Source organism: Lissotriton vulgaris, chromosome 10 (genome assembly GCF_964263255.1).
Source record: "Lissotriton vulgaris chromosome 10, aLisVul1.2, whole genome shotgun sequence".
NCBI lineage: Eukaryota > Metazoa > Chordata > Amphibia > Caudata > Salamandridae > Lissotriton > Lissotriton vulgaris.
The window spans coordinates 140460343-140475051 of NC_141698.1; positions in this window are offsets into that span (position 1 = coordinate 140460343).

A 14709-nucleotide genomic window follows, 5' to 3' on the forward strand; every position below is an offset into this window, starting at 1 on the left:
GAAATATATCACACACAGTACAAGTTATATTGCATGCATTATAAATAATTGCTGCAAAAAGTGCAAAAATGTGTGTATAAAGGCAAACTTACACTTTTGTGTGAGTTTACAATTGTTTGCTATTCACAAAGGTATTTGAAGAGTAGTATCTTTACAACTGCGTAGTCTCTGCACAAAAAAAGATAGACTAGTTCTATCTTTTTATGTTTGGACATTCCACAGTTATGAAGATGCTACTAGTAAAATCCCTTTGTGACCAGCAAACAATCATAAACTTTAACAAAAGATTAAGTTTACCTTTGTGATTCAGACCCAATATGTTTAACTGCTTATAGTGCTTTAAAAAGTGATGTTTTAGTAACATGCAAACTGTAACCACTGCAAACTTTTTAAAAAAATATGTTTCCATTAAAAGGACACTTTCCAGAAATGGACACACCTTTACATTACTTTCTCAAAAAGAAAAACTCTTTTTCGCCATGAAGCTTCATATGATTCTATCCATGAAAGTCTACACTGGCTCCAGCGTAGCCTTTAGATTTGCGAATAACTAATTGCACTCATTTACATTTCTTTCTAGTGGCAGGAACCCATGACAGAAGGTTTATTCCTTCTTTAACTGCCTGTCCCTTCTCTCGCTTCACCATACAGGACAGCCCAGTCTTCTCTTTGAGCTCGAGGCTACTCAACCGTTCAGAAAGGTACGTTTTTTCATAAACAAAATGTATGGGAACCATTTTGTTAATATTAAGGGGCCGATTATGATTGCGGAATTTCCGCATCCTCTGGGCCGGCGGAAGCCACCGCCGGCCCAGAGGATGCGGAAAAACCACAGCGGACCCACCAAAGACCCACCGCCACATTAGGATGGCTGGTGGGTCCTGGTTTCCGTCCGCAGCTTTTCCGCCGCGGTTGGCTTACAACCGCGGCGGAAAAGCTCTAATATGTTGGCGGTGTCTCTAAGACACCGTCCACCATATTAGGATGGGCTTCCAAAGATGCTTTTCCGCGGCGGGTTTTCCGCCGAGGAAAAGCATGTGTATCTTCACTGCGGGGGCCCGTTGTGGGCCCCCTAGGTGAAGGGGGGGGTGGGGGGTGCACATGGGGGTACCTATGGTACCCCCCTGCATTTGTATACAGAAATCGGCAGGCACCGCGCGGATCCTGCCTCTTTCTGCATACAAATGCATTGTATGCATTTTTAACATTGCGGCGGGTGCAGCTTGAAGCTGCACCCGCCGCAATGTTAAAGATATAGGATGTGACCGCCACCATGGCGGTCACATCCTAATCAGCACAGAGGGAACGCCGCTGCCCATGCGGACGTTCCCTCATACTCTGGGGTCGCGGACGGACTCAAGTCCGTCCGCGTTCCTAATGACCCCCTAAGTTTCCACATTAAAAAAAAACAAATATCTTCTGGTCTTTCAACTGCCACAACGTGGGCGTCTGTGGCAGTAAGTGTGGTGCAGTTGTTATGGTTTTAACCAACATCAGTAAGCAGTCTAATTTGGTTGGAAAATGGTGCTTTGCATGAAATCCACTTAATGGAATTGCTTTATAGGTATTCATCCCTGTATGTGTGTGATAAAATGTGGTCAGGTATGCTGTCCTTTGTTAGGGCAAATTTGGGGTACGCGGAATTCCCCTAAGGTTTTCCATCTCCATTCTACCTGCTTGTCTCCACCCTTTATGAGATAGTTCTGAAAGCACCTGCTGCAGGTTATCGAGTTAGTACAAAGAGCTTATTCATGAAAGAAACAAGAACTTAAAGAGCGGGGCATGCATGGGTTACCATGTCGATAAGCCCCTCAGCTGTGCTGCCTTACTCCCTCAAACTCTACAAACTCTTCAAAGGAAATAGGTGTGGCTTCAGTGGGATAGCACATGCATATAGAAGCATGCACAATTACTGTTTGCATGCTTTAGTACATTAAAGCCAGACCTAGGGGCATATTTCCGAGCACCTTTGTGTGACTCTTGCATCACGCAACGTGTTGCACGAGCAATGCAAATAAAAAAATAGATTTATGGCCCACAAGGCCACCTTGTATGGCGGTGATTGGCTTCATAAAGCTCAAGTAATGAAAAGCTGTGCAAATCGCTGCGTTGCATTACTTTGCGTCTGGAAGGCATTCTGCTGCACACATAGAAAGAGGAAAAAAGAACTCAGGTGCTTGTTTTTGTGCAGAAAGGTGCCTCTTACTGCATAAAATAATCCTGCTTGTAACTCAGACACCCTTGCAGGGTGTCTGCATTGGCACTAGGCAGCCAAAAGGGTGCCAGCGCAAGGGAAAAGGCAGGAATCCGCTGTATTGATATAAGTATGGCGTATTCCTGCCCTTTCCTGGCCATGCAATGTAGCACAGCAAGGGGGTGCGCTGCGTGACGTGGCCATGTGGCTCAGTGTGTCTTTGCCAGTGCTTTTTTAACAGACAAAATGTTCCTTTTCCGAACCTATTTTACTATTGGCGTCTTTCCAAAGTGTAATACTTCCATTCTGCCTCTTGATGTCGTGAGGAACCCACAAATAGGAATTGATCCACCTAGTACTGCTGGACTGTAATTGCGAGTTTAGATATCGGTATGAACTGAGGACTACGAAGGAAATGGGAAGATTCACCCGCGTGCTGTAAGTAACAAGTCGGTAATCTAATCATCAAAGATTTACTCTCACGATAGGAGACTGACATTTTAAATGTCTTTAATAATCATCATGATCCTTTCCTTTAAAGCGCGTTAAACCCAAAATGATATTCAAGCGCCTACAAAATTAAAGGAATCTGATGAGTAGGAAAATATCCGTTTTTTTACAACGTCTGGTAGACAGCAGCTCTTGTTGCGATCAAAGGGCTTTTGGAAGGTCATGCCGGCCTTGGGAGCTTGATGGCAAAGACTTTGCTTCTTGGATTGTTCATTTTGTGCCAAAAAAAGTAAGGGTCGGAGTTACCACAGTTTACGCACTTGCTGTGCTGCGGTGCATGAACTGGCAGGAGCTGAACTGCGCAGTGATATGGTGCTGCTCAGCTCTCTCCGTGCCCTGATACACTTGTGACTGCCCAGCACCAATGCGGGGACTTGTGCCGCCATGGCGCAAAAGCAAAACGAAAGGTGATGATGGACGGAGCGTTGACAATACAAACACTCACCCCCAGTCAACTGATCTGGGTTTAATCCATCATCGTTCTTTAGCTCACTCTGCCACCCCAGTTCAGACACGGCCATATGCAAATCAGTCTGACCCTGTGCCTCATGGGAATAGTCCAGCCTGAACTGCCAAGCCAAGTCTTCCCTGGACCGGAATCAAGCTTCCCAGGACCGGTTTCTGGCATTCCAGTCGTCTTCAGCCCGGCTTGCTTGAACCCAGTGGCAAAGTGAGCAAGTTTCGCTATGGTGCAAAAGCACCTGCATTGTGCGCCTTACTGCTCAAAAAGCTATTCTTATGACCGTATTCCTCTTTGCACGCGAGATGCAGAATGTAACAAAGAGAAATACAAATATTTCTCCTCGGGTAGGGGCACCATTTTGGCGCCAACGCAGATTTACAACCTTTAGTAAATCTGGGTTTGCGTCAAAATACATCTGGGGATGTACGGGAAAGCGCATGCTCCACCCGTGTTATGCCTCCCAGGCGCAGGGTAATGCAAGGCAACGCAATGAGTTGCGTTATTTTTAAAAATTAATTTTAACAAGGCCGTGTAAAGCAAAGAAAATCGGGCTTGCGTGGCTTCTAAAATACCACCATAGATTTTCTGACTGGGCTGCGCCACAAAAGTGACGCATCCCCAGTGCAAAATCGTAGTAAATTTGGGCCCTCTGAGTCTGCTTCAAAACCAAGGAGGGTTAAACGGTATTCTCAAAGTAAGATACATTTTAGCAATTGTGAGAAAGCCAGTTTGAAAGGTTTCAAGAGCAATCAGAGGTATTTGGCCAGGGAGCATGTTTATGGGTGTCTTACAGCTCTGGTGCCCAGGAGCCTCCATAACGTTGCCCAACCCTCAAACTGTTGCCCAACTACCCCTTTTAAGCACTTGACTTTTAGGGTAGCCATGCAGATTAGACAAAGGCGGTCCCAGGAGGGGTACTGTGGGCTAGAAATTCAGATCTCAGCAGAGCAAAAAAGAGTGCTCAACAGAGCATTGTCCAGTCAGTTTCTTTTTGAATAAAAAGTACTTTAATGCAAGCACAACTAAATAGTACAAACATAAATACAAATATTTACAAGATTTGCTGGTGAAATTACAATTTTGAACCCTCTCTCTAGCTCTCTTCACCTCACAACTCACAACAATAGCTCCTTCTCTGTCCAGCCCTTTTCTCTCACTACCGAACCTCTCAATTTACTTCACATCAGTCATTACCACACCTCCCACCCCACTTCTTGCACCACTTTTACCCATTTCTTGCTACCTCTTTCAATACTTCTACCCCGTTTCCCTATCAATAGCATTTGTCTCACACGTTCTCTTTACAAATCACCATCTCTTACGCACCTCTCTCTTCACTTCTCTACCTTTACACATCTCACTACCTCATTTCTTGCCTCCACTACTTTCTCTAACTCACTAATCTTTCTCCTCCTCACACTCTCTTTCAATCCCTATCATGCCATCTCTCATTCCTTCTCTCTTCTCATCCCTCCCTCTACCTTTCTTATCGCTTCACTACTCTACCTGACCTATATTCAGTTACGGCTCCTCCGCTAAGGCGGAGGAGCGACGCCCTACTGAGAAGGTCAAAAAGGTAAAAATAAAGTAATAAGAAATCATTGTTATTATCATTTTATTTTGACGTCCTAGCTCTGCTGGGGCGCGCTGCTCTGCTCACAGAGCAGGGCAGGGCAGGGGAGGAGTGGTTTGCCCACTCCTAGAGCTCAAGCTGCTTTGGCCGGCCTTCTCGGGTTGGCCAAACAGTCATGCGCGCTATGTATTTTCTCCATGCGGGCGCATTAGTTCCTGCATGTAGAACATGCCCAGCCTCCCATTCTCTGGCTGAGGGCCAATCCAAGGTGCTCAGACCAATCACAACGCTGCATTGCAGCATTGTGAGTGGCTATTGGGAGGCGGCGTGCCGGGTGCTGCCTGCTTCCTGCTTCCTGCCCTGGAAGCAGGCAAAGAAGAGGACTGAGAGGAGGAGGTGGCGGCAGACAGGTAAGTGTATTTTTATTTTCACTCCCTCCCCCTGCCCCCATGACCTGACCCCCAACTGCCATTAAATACCAGCCGCCACTGCTTATATTCTTGTCCCACTTCTCATTTGCCCCTCTTTTTACCTCACATTCTCTACCATATATCTCTCTATACTTTTCTCACTACCCCATCTCTCTGCCTGTCTACTTCTGCCTCTCCCTGTCTGCCACTGCCTCTTGCTGACCTATCTTTTATTCTCCTATACCTCTCTCTCTATTTCTCACTTATCTGTCAGTATAGCCCACACTCTCACTCACTCTACATTTCTTTTTGTCCCTATCTCTAGCTCTCACTTCCACATTACATCACTTACCATACCTACCTCTCTAGCACTTTATCTGTGCCTACCTCCTCCTCATTCTACTTTTGTTCATTTCTCTTTCTGGCCACCTCACCTTTCTCTGTTTACTTACTTCTCTCCTTACCTCATCTATTGTTCAATCTCAACTCTATCTTTATTTCCCTTCTCCCTCTACTCCACATCTCACTAAACCCTTTTCTATATGACTCTACTCCTCTTCTGTCTCTTACCCACTGCCATTTCTCTCACTCAACAGTGCTGGAGGTCACAGTCTTGACAGAAAAGGGTACACATGCCAAAGAGGAGCAGTAAGCCAAGCAACTCTTACCTATAATGAGAGGTACAGGGTGATTAGTCTGAGAATTTAATATAAAATTGTATTGCTGAACGACAAAAATAGATCTAGATCCAAGTGCAAGAGAATGTCTTGATCAGTGCTTGTTTAAGTTTTCATTTGGTTCCATTTAGATCATGGACGATGGGCAGCTTAAGGCATCAGCTGTTTTTGCGCGTTCCCATATCTGAAAGTTTAATGTATAATTCAATATTGTTTGTCATCCTGGGGGATTGGATTAGCTGAAAAACGTTAAACAGAATCAGAGCCGGTTCCAGAACTTACAAAGTGAGGTTGAGTTTCCTGTGATTGGTGGGGCAAATGTATGTGATATGTATTTTGGATTTTTTATTTTTTTGAAACACATGTGTTTGTTTTCTAGACACCCTGGCACTAAGACCTTGTCAATGTGGATCCTGAATCAAAAAACTCAGTGAGCAACATTTGCGGGCTGACTGACTCATCCCTGCAGGGGAACCTCATAAGAGGACGGACCCTTTAGTGCCACAGGATGGCACACTTGGCAGCCTAGTGTCCAGAGACCCCTTTGGGGTCCCGCTCGTCACTTCCGGCCGGGGTTGGGATCGGGGGGAGGTATAAATTCCTCCCTCGCCCACCTGGCGGACCCTTTGTCCCCTCGCCCTGACGCCGCTTTGGTTATTTCTCGGGAGCTGCTGAACTCTGGTTGCGGGGTGAGTGCATCACATGCCCCCTCCCCCCCACCCTTGCCCGGCTCCATAAGGGAATGGAACGAGCACAGGGCGGCCCAACGGTAGGCCGCGAGGGGCGGCTTGCCTTTGGATCACCTGTAAGATAACCCACCATGTTGTCATATTTGGTATCCTACTAAACCTGCTGCAATTTTCTCCACCAAAAAGTTGTCTTGTCTGCTTATTTATGTTACATGTATGTTGCTGCGGGAGGGCTGTGAGTGTGGCCGATATTGGCACTATGAGCGAGATGTGAGTTACTGGTAACGACCAATCGCATGAGACATTAAAGAGACATTCAGAGGAACCCCAAATCATGTTTTATTAAGGAATAACTAACTCAAGAACACAAATCCACTAAGGATACATTTAGAAGATCTGTTTTAAAATCAAAATTCTAGTCTAGTGCACACCATATGACTTGCCACCACAATGAATACAAATAAAATAGCAGCAAAACTTTCTTCATTTACTACTTCTACGCGCTACTCTAACTCTAGAATACCAATTAATAAAATGTATTTCGCTTTTAGAGATGACACACACCTGCTTACGAAAAGCGAAACTTAACTTCAATAAAAATAGCAAAGTCTGCTATTCTTGTCTCAGGAGGCCAGGTGTACTTATTACATAGCAAGCAAAGGTTAAGTGCTTCCTGTACCAGTGGCCTTCAGTTGTGACTATAGAAATGCTTCTGTAAAACCTATTCCAGTGTGACTTAGCATGAAGATTTGTCTCTATTGTTCACTCTTTGTGCTCGACTTTTATAACATTAATCGTTGTTATTAAATCTCTTAGCATAAAAGTTGACAAAACGTAGCCTGATGTACTTTCACTTATTTTTATCTTGGAAGCTATGCTCTTTCGAATAACAACAGTGCACATAGTTGTCAACCTTCTAAAAACTGTTGGAAGTCAATTGCAAACTATAAGCAGTCAGTGTTCATGTTGCATGCTCATAAACAACTAGAGTGCTGACTTAGGGGCTCATTAGGATGGCGGACGGACCTGCTTCCGTCTGCCATCCCAGAGGAGGAGGGACCGTCTGCAGGGGCAGCGGCGGTCCCTCCATGCTAATTAGGATGTGACCGCCACCCTGCGGGTCACATCCTGTATTTTTAACATTGCGGCGGGTGCTGCTTGAAGCAGCACACGCCGCAATGTGAAAAAAAACATGTTTTCCTTTGCGTGCACGAAGCAGCAGGCACCGCGTGGTGCCTGCCGCTTCGTGCATGCAAAGGCAGGGGGGGTACCATAGGTACCCCCATGTGCACCCCCCACTCCCCCCCCCCCCCCCCCTTCACCCCTGGGGGCCCGCAACGGGCCCCCAAAGAAAAGTCTGCATGCCTTTCCACGGCGGAAATGCCGCCTTGTAAAGGCATAGGACCGCTGATATCCTAATATGGCTGTCGGTGTCAGATAGACACTGCCAGCCATGTTAGAGCTTTTCCGCCGCGGTCGGAAGGCGACCGCGGCGGATAAGCGGCGGACGGAAAAAAGATCCCCAGCCATCCTAATCTGGCGGGGGTCTTTTTTCTGTCCGCAGCGGTTAATCCGCATCCTCCGAGCCGGCGGTGGCTTACGCCGGCCCAGAGGATGCGGATTAACCGCAATCCTAATGAGCACCCTAGTTTCAGCTTAGCTCCCCACTTTCTGGTTACAGGGAGGACTTCCATAGTATGAACAGCAGTGCTTAAGAACTGTTCTCAGAAAGCAGGTGCCTTGCTCCATCTTGGGTTATTGCTGAGGTTCTCCTGCCCATTCTTGAGTCCACACAGGTATTCATTTCCACACCTTTGTTGTTTTTTTCTTCTTTTATTGTTCTCCTTGGTTTAAACCTTGAATCCTCCCTGTCCTTAGTTTTTTTGTCCTTTCTTGTGCCTGTAACTGTGCTTTCCTTTAAGTGTTACCTTTGTTTGCTCTGGCGTCCAGGTGTTTTTACGTGCTACCTACTCTGTCAAAGTCTGGTCATCGTGAATGTAGCTTGGTTTTCATATTGCAAAAGATAATAATATAAACAAAACGTATATTACATTACTCACACATATTCAGCATTCTACTAATCACATTTTCAGTACTAACTAATAGACAGGTACAAGTAACTCAATAAGGGGAATACCTAGAATAAAAGAGACATCATATTTATAATAACATCATCCCTCCACTCACAAGTGCCCCTAATGGAACCAGTCCAATGCCTGTACTACCCCATCATTCAGGTTTGAACACAAGAATGCAGCTTACTACAAAACGAAGGCACACCTCTCTATGAGTCAATCTTCACCAATCATGAGCTGCTGAGAGGAACGTATAGAAGACTAGGAACTTCGATTGTTGAAACTTGGGCAGTGGCGTAGGAAGGGGGGTGCGGTGGGTGCAGGACACCCCGGGTGTCATCACTGAGGGGGGTGACAAAATGGCAAAAATATGTGTTTTAAACACAGATCTTTGCCATTTTGTCAAGCCGGGGTGACAAGTGTCATCACTGAGGGGGGTGGCAAAATGGCACAAATAGGTTTTAAATACATGTTTTTGCCATTTTGTCAAGCCGGGGGTTACCAGAAACTTTCCACACTGAGTACCACCTGACCTTGCTCTGCCACTGGTCCTGGGAGCATCCGCCTCCTAGATTGATAAGTGAGGATAGCATGATGGCTATGGAGATTCTAAACCTGCCCCCTTCTCTAGCAGGAGATGCTTAATTCTCTTGCATTTGGCCCATTGTTTCCTGTGGATTTTGATCTGTTGAGTGTGCCAGCAGTGTAATTTCCTCATAATCAGGATGCTAAAAACACAGAAGTCATGGAGTGCCTCAGAGAAGTATGACAAACTATAAAGTGCCGGGACGCCTCTTAGCTGCGGCATCCGTGCGCTATACAAAAATAAAAAATAACAATAAATAAATAAATAAAATAATAACATAAAGTATGGTAAGAAATCGTAATAAGTAAAAAATCATCTCATGTTTGGATTCATAGCCGAAGAATTGAAATACCACACAGCAATGTTGACCGTTGTATTATACGCTAATCTGAAGTTATAAATTAATCACAATTTGATAGAAAATGTAAAGTGAAAACATTACACATAATACACCTTATCAGGAGGAATGGTTAATCTACTCCCACTCTCTAATATAAAACAACAATTTAATCTAGGCCACATCTGTCACAGTGGTATATGTGTACAAATGCCAAGCTAAGCCAGGAACATTTTTTGCTCACCCATGCTGCATGGTTGCACATGCAGATGGGTAGGCATACCCTGATCATTGCTCTTTACCCACCTTACACAGAGAAGCGGTCCTTATTTTGAAAAATGGAAACTGGACTTATTGCTCACAACCATTTTATCAAGGGCATTACAGTGTCAGCATTAGGAAGACCTGCATACAAGAATGCACCATAAAATAGAAATGGTGTGCTAAGGATGAAGGTCAGTGAGCTGGAAATTGCATGCCCATAAACAACTAGAGTGCTGACTTAGTTTCAGCTTAGCTCCCCACTTTCTGGTTACAGGGAGGACTTCCATAGTATGAACAGCAGTGCTTAAGAACTGTTCTCAGAAAGCAGGTGCCTTGCTCCATCTTGCGGTTTTGCTGAGGTTCTCCTGCCCATTCTTGAGCTCACACATGTATTCATTTCCACACCTTTGTTGTTTTTTTCTTCTTTCACTGTTCTCCTTGGTTTAAACCTTGAATCCTCCCTGTCCTTAGCTTTTTGTCCTTTCTTGTGCCTGTAACTGTGCTTTCTTTTAAGTGATTACCTTTGTTTGCTCTGGCGTCCAGGTGTTTTTACGTGCTACCTACTCTGGCAAAGTCTGGTCATCGTACTATCCACTAGATAAACCGGTAAACCTTACCTTCATAGCTCATGCCCATACCTAACCTGTGTTTTGATTGTAATCCATTTCCTAACTGTTACTGTCTTCTTACCTTTCATTGATTTGCATTTCTGTCTTGCTACATGAAGAATCCTGAGAAAGAGCAGTTGCTCGCAGTACCAAGACGATTCTAATCAGACGAAGTCCAGATCTGAGTTTCCCCATCCATGTTCTTACTTCCCACGTCTTGTTATCCCTGATGTCTCTGTTAGCGTTGTTGTATTCCTTGACACTCAGTTGAGAGGTTAAGAGATGGCAGAGGGTTCTTAGTGGGTATGCATTCTTGGAAATCTGACATACAGTTGGTAGGACTTCTTTAGTCACAGCAGAGTCTAAAAAATAAAGGTTCAAAACCAAAACACTGCTCCTTTTCATGTATAGAACCAATTTTGCTATAATGATAATGATGTAATAATCTGGATAACACTACAATACAACGTGTCCTGTTGTCTGTACCACAAGTAGACTCACATAGTAGCAAACATATTTCTAGAAACCCAGAAAGCAAATGAATACCTTGATCAAGTCAAGACTTGATATTTTATGTTAGAATACAGACTGTAAACTATTGTGGTACAAGAATTATGTATCAAAATGATGATAAAAAGTATTAAGTTTAGATATGTACACAGTTATGACACATGCATTGAGCACAACGATAACTGTAAATTGCTATATCTAGAATACAAAACAGATTTCACCCTAATATTAATTGCAAAACTATACTATACTAAATAAAAAATATTTTTTGATTAAACCTATTTAATCCAATGCACATTTTATTACCAAGTGTACTGTTAATTAAAAATATTTAATACTGTCGAAGAATTTTCAATGCAAAATAATTTAATTTATTTGGTATTCGAACAATCTTTAGAAATGTAAACTTAAGTGTTATGTTTTAAATTGCTTACATAGTTTTAAAAAATGCATTAAAAAACTCCTAACTAATTTGAAAACAAAGGTAACTTTTTAGTACAATATACCTTATTCAAACATGTTCAGTAAATAAACATATTTACTAAATGTACATAAAATTACTATAAGTATAAAATTGTTTGTCAATTTATTTTAAACAAAATGAAAAATAATGTACATTTGTAGTCAGTTATAATACATATGATAATTTAAATGTATGATTATAAATCCATCAGTACATAAATTATTCATTTAACAAAGTTAATGAATATTATTTTTCTAATATCACTCTTTTTAAAATTATTTTACAAATGTAAAAAAAAACTAAAATATCAACAATATAAAATAAAGACTATAAATTGAATACATTAGTTAAAGTTCCGCAACTTTTCTACAAAAACCCTTACATTTGGTGGATTCAAATTTGAAAATTGCTATTCTAAGCTCAGTCCCACAAACATATTGTTTTTAAAAATGCATAGTTTTAGAGGGGCGAATTATTAATTTAATTCCACTTCCAGAAACATTGGGGAAAGTGCTGAATGAAAAGGGAGTAAAATGGGTAATTCTTAATGTAGTCCCAGAAACCTTTGGGTGAAAATGCATTCATTGAACGGGGAGGGATTTACTATTCGAACTCCAAACCAGCAAACGCTGCAGAAAGTGCATGTATTTCAAGGGGGTGAGATTTACTAATCTACCTCCAAAGTCATGAAAAGTGGTGAAAGTGCATTTATGGGTGGTGTAGCTTTACTATTGTAGCCCCAATCCAACAAACATTGGGACAAGTGTATGTGTGGGATTAGATTTTACATTTTGACTCTGATGCAACAACCATTGTGGAAAGGGCAAATTATGCATGTGTGAGGTGGTAAGATTTTCTATTCTAACTCCAATCCAGCAAATGTTTGCAAAAGAGCTTACATGTGATTGGGAGAGCAGACTATTCTAACTCCTTTTGTAAAGTGCATGGATTGGATGGAGTGGGCATAGTGCTCCGCTCAGGCCATGGAGTGTGCGTAGTGTTTACTACTTCGCGATCCACAAATTAGGCGTAGTAGGCAGGCTACGCACATGCCATGGAGGAGCGGAGTTGCCCGCCACCCGCCTCCCTCCCGTCCTCCCTCCCGTCCTCTTTTAAATGCCCTTACAATCATTAAAAGCATTGTAAAAGTAATTAAAAGGACTTACCTGAGATGCAGCGTCCCGGGGCTCCCTCTTCCTGCTTCATCGCCGACTTCTTCCTCACAAAGGCGCATGCGAGGGCACCGGCGCATGTGCATTTGTCACATTTATTAAGAAAGGAGCGTTCTGAGCGCGATTTATGGGCAGATTAAAAGCGCCACATTCCTCATCTTTTAAACCAAAGCACATATTCATCAAGAATTCAAAGATTTTCTCCTAGTTCTCTAGAATGGAGGATTCTTTAGTGTCTTCTCCTCAGAGTTTAGATCTAACAATGGAATCTTCTTCCGCAGCCCCAGGGAAATCTAACACCAAACGGCTGAAAAAGGACCCTCCCTCGCCACCTAAACCAACTTTGCTAGTATCTATGGAGCTACTGCTGGAGAAAATCAGAGCCCGTCGACCCTTTATGGAAGAAACCAATACCAAATTGTAAATATTAACGGACAACTGGTCCCAACTCGAATCAAGGGTCTTGTCAGTGGAGCAAAGTGTTTCCTCCTGAAAAGAAACCTGTGTCAACGTCTCTTAACTCCACTCACAAGTTTCCTCGCTCCAAAGGCAAGTGGAAGATCTTGAGACCTGTAACAGATGGAACAACCTTCGTATTTATGGCCTGGGAGAGGGACTTGAAGGATCTGACTCTATCACCTTTTTTGAGTCATTCCTCCCTAAATTACTACACATGTCAGATGGTACGATGCTCAACATCCAGTGTGCGCATCAATTGGGTCAAATTTCACCTCAAGCTTTGGCGTCACAAACACCAAGAGGAGTCATCTTATACTTCCTAGAGTATACAGATTTATTGAAGGTACTATCAGCAGTCAAAGCCTCTGCAAAAATCTCATGGTCAGGTTCATCATTGTTCTTTGCGCAGGACTATGTCAAGGCCACTGCTAACCGACACAAGGCTTTTCTAAACATGAGAGCTGACTTACGTGCAATAGGGGCTCGATACGCCTTTTTCATCCCTGCCTCTTCAAAGTTACTCATAATAACAAAACAACAACGTATGAAGATCCTTTGCATCTACAAAGCTTCATAAACTCTTGCAAGACAACTGATATGGATTCTTTGGGTCCTTCTTCTTCATTCATCACCTGAGACTGCATTTCCTTCCAATTGGGCATATTTCTAGATCAATTTGTCTCTATTAACTTATGCCATTAAAATGTATTACTTGGAACGTTAGGGGTCTGACTTCCCCTATTAAGAGGCAAAGGGTCCTATCTCACCTAGCCAAATTAGATGTTGATGTTGCATTCCTGCAAGAAACTCACCTTTCGGATACTGAATCATTAAAACTGAAGAGAGGTTGAGTAGGTGAAGTTTTCTACTCCCCAGGGGATGGCAAACGTGATGGAGTAATGATATTGTGTCATAAATCCCTCTCGTATTCACTTTTATCTCTAGATTCAGACACTAATGGTAGATGGTTAAACGTTAAACGTGTCACTAAAGGGTGTTCCAGTCTCTTTTCTAAATGTTTATGCCCCTACATGTGGCGAACCTTCCTTTTGGCCCATGTTGGCCAAGCTAATCACTCTGCATAGATGATAACTTTATCCTAGCAGGTGATTGAAATCAGACCTTCGGACCATTCCTTGACAGGAACTCTAAAGTCACCCACATCCCTAATAAACCCCATAAGTCTTTTGTTCAAGCTATCACACAGCACAAACTTCGGGACGCCTGGCGTATTTGTAATCCGACCATTAGAGAATTTACTTTTTATTCTCCATCCCATCATTCTCAATCAAGGATTGATTATATATTTGTCTCTCATAGTATTGCACAAACTCTTACTAATGCAGAGATTGGCCCAATGTTATTGTCAGATCACGCACCCGTCTCAATGAGCATGGATATTTTACCCAAAGTTACAGGACCTAGAAGATGGCATTTTAATAATGCTCTTCTCTTAGACCCAAAGTTCACTGCCTCTTTTACTACCTTTTTTGATGAATTCTTTGAGATAAATCAAATTCCATCCATGCCTCTTTCCACTTTATGTGACGCTTTTAAAGCCTCAGCAAGAGACTTCATAATTGGCTTTGTTGCAAACAAATGTAAAAATGCCCATAAATTCACTAGGGACCTCCTTGTGGACATCAAGAGACTGGAGCATTCTTACTACACCTCGCACTCAAAAGATTGTTTAACAGCCCTCATTAAGGCCAAGATGCA